Source organism: Pinus tabuliformis, chromosome 1_1 (genome assembly GCF_031772625.1).
Source record: "Pinus tabuliformis cultivar Carrire ecotype Pingquan chromosome 1_1, CPIR1, whole genome shotgun sequence".
Taxonomy (NCBI): domain Eukaryota; kingdom Viridiplantae; phylum Streptophyta; class Pinopsida; order Pinales; family Pinaceae; genus Pinus; species Pinus tabuliformis.
Genome location: NC_142297.1, coordinates 436,897,953 through 436,901,183, shown reverse-complemented (window position 1 = coordinate 436,901,183; position 3,231 = coordinate 436,897,953). Strand labels below are relative to the sequence as shown.

General features: G+C 34.4%; 1 non-coding gene across 1 annotated transcript; it reads right to left on the bottom strand.

The window, feature by feature from the left end:
- Positions 1-2,370: 2,370 nt before the first annotated feature.
- Positions 2,371-2,473, bottom strand: LOC149213598 (U6 spliceosomal RNA). The gene has a single exon (XR_016251541.1). It is a non-coding gene; the product is annotated as a U6 spliceosomal RNA (small nuclear RNA).
- Positions 2,474-3,231: the final 758 nt, after the last annotated feature.

Here is a 3,231-nt window from a genome sequence, read left to right as displayed (position 1 = left end):
CTTTCTAAAGTCATGCAAGAGTTATCCCTTAAATTAAGGAGATAAGATTGAGTTATATTTGAGTTGTAATTAGTTAACTCAGTTTACTGAGTTAAGTCCAGTTAAATTAGTTCCAAATTGTTTGAGGAACTAATAGTGAGTTAATAGTCAATTGATGCATTAATGCACTCAACTAATGCTACTCTAGTTAACTGAAAATTCCCTTATAAGAAAGTCATGCATGTCTATTCTGAGAAAGACCCAATTGAGATTAATGTTCAAGGACAGTGTACTATCAATTGCATGTGTTTTGTCATGGGGAAAACTCATGCATGCAGTCAAGGATAAATCCTTGAGGATTGCACAGTTTTGGAAGAGAGGTCATCCACTTGGTAACATGGAATCATCCACAAGGAACAACACAAGGAAATAGGAGCTTGGAGGGTAGAGAGGAAGGCTGGAGAGAAGCCAAGACTTCCTGTGAGCATTTGTGAGGATTTTACTGAGAGCTAGCTAGCTATGAGAGCTAAGGCTTTATATAATTCCTATGTATTTCCACCATGTATGTTAATACTATAGTGTGGGGTTTTTAGTTGAGGCTTTCCCCAAAGTATTTTCATGTGTATTGTACCATTGATTCTTCTTCTTCAAGTTATATTGTTCAGCTTGATCTTTAAGCTTCGGCAAATTTATAGTAGAAGTAGGTTATAGTATTCTGCTTTGATTTATATGCATTATTGGGTTAACCTACACAAATTTACCACACCCTCGACTCATCTAACAGGTTTCTAGACTTGTGACCCAAAATTTTCATTGCAAGGGTAACTAATGAAGTAATTCATTCATTCATGTCCCTATTAGTGTTTCATGTCAATGCTTTAATTGTGCAGCTTTGGAAGCAATGTGAGCAACAAGTTTTGAACTTGTGGTCCGCTGGTGGGTGGCCTAGGCATGAGGGAACCCTATTGATTTCGAAGGAAATATGTTGTTGTGGGGGGAATTTCTCTCAACCTAGCATGTTTGGCATTTGGGACCTTGTTAGGCACCCAACAGTTCATGGTAACATTGTGTGTTTGGGTGGGGTTGGGCAACAATGGCCCAAGCTAATGATGGTCCTTCACTTAAAGGTATTATTACACCTTGTTTGATTGATATTATATGTTGTCAATTTTTCCATTACTGAGATTCTGGGCTCATCTCACCTCTTGGGGAGAGCTTTATTTTGTGCCAGGGTTGGGGCCTATGTCGTACAATGTTCCTCTGCATAAGGTGGTCCACTAGTGGGGTAAACCCCTTGTTGTGAGGCCTTGTTGGGGATTCCATCAGCTATAGGAGGAGCCAATGATATGCAAGCATGGGCGTGCTTGATAGGGTGGAGGCTTCCGTGGCAAGCATTGTGCTCAAGCTAATAGGGCAGTGGAGCTAAATGAGGATGATGTAGAAGGTGTGGATATGGGAGGTGAGATAGCACATGCCTAGACCCAGTCTTGAGGTTGTGTAAAACAACCTCCCTCACTTGAAACAATAGCTAATCATCTATGGGAGATTTAGGCCAACCTAGAGATTATCCACCAATAGAGTTATAATGACTGAAATGAGATTGTAACCTACATCAACAATGTTTAATATATCAAGGGAGAAATTCTAGAGTAGTTGGCTTCTATGCGATGCAGCCAATGCCACAACAATGAGTGTATGGATGAGATTGAGGTGCGTCTAGCACACATTGACGGTCATGTCCATAAAATTCATGACCCTACAACGACTTCGATGGGTCAAGCTCTAAATCCCCCTCCCTAATATGCAAAATACAGAATTCTTTCTAGTTCTATATGTGTTTTGGTTAATCTGGCCATTTTGTTCTTGGGATATATGTAAGAAATGGAAACATTGTTTATGTTTTTGTCTGGCTTTACTTGCTAACAGATCTGGTTTATTTACATGGCTGACAAAAAAAAATATTCTCGATCTAATTTAACATACATAACATTTATTATAATTTATAATTTATAACCATAGCTCAGGTTTAAAGAACTCTAAGTTTGGTTTAAAACACCTATGCAGGGATAATAATTTATTTATTAATATATTATGTTAGATTTTATACTTACGTTTAAAATAATTTAGTATACATAACATTTTTTAATATGATTTAAATTTATTGGTTGCAGTTAAAGAACCATAACTTAGGTTTAAGGCACAAGACATTGGAGAATATATTTCTTAATATAATATTTTATAATTAACATTATTTTATAACTTATACCTACATTTACAATAATTTAATATGATATGTATAGATCGGGGTTAAAGCATCATAAATTAGGTTTAAAGCTCCAAGTACCTAATAATATATTTCTTAATATAATATCTTAAGATTTACAACTATCTTATGGTTAATCTCTTCTCTCGATTTGTGCATGCCATCCTTGTGTAGGGGTCATGCTAATCTTCTTTGTATCATTCCAATTTTATTGGATGTCTCCGAAGAGACTCTTACAATTAAGAATCTCATTTAATATATAAAACATTTATTATAGTATATAATTTATACCTATAAGTCAGGTTTAAAGCACTATAAATTAGGTTTAAAGCATTAGCATAGGAAAAGGAAAAAACAATAATGTAGTCAAGCTTGAAAGGATACAAATAATGCATAGAGTTTACAGGTTATTACAAGGAAAGGATTGCACAGACAAAATTTCAGTACAAAGTTTGCAAGTCGTTAGGAGAATAGGATTATGTAGACAAAAGGTTAGTAGCACTCAACCATTTTTTTATTTACCATGTTTTTACTCCTCTTTTAAAATTCTTCCCCCACATATTTGGGCATATTTGGAATAGGATATAGGGTTCAGCGTTGGGCATATTTGTGGCATGGTTTTTTAGGTTTAGTTTGTGTGTGTATTTTTTCATTTTACCAAAAAATAAAATAGTGTGACTGCAATAATGCATCATAATTAATGGTTATTTTCTTTTTTTTTTCTACTATAGGTTGAGGTTCATAATCAAGTTTTGAATCAATGATTACACTTTTTGCATTCAAAGTGATAACAATTAACTCTATAGTGTTACCTATATATGAAGAATGTTAACAATATGTGAAGAAAATTCAAGGTTAAACATTTTTTTATTTTATATGCTCTCGTAACGACTCAGTTTTGTTGGTTGCACCACAACTTACAAAAAAATTATAAATACAAAATTCAAAAGTGAGAAAAATTTGTGACCAACTAATGTGGTTCATGATCA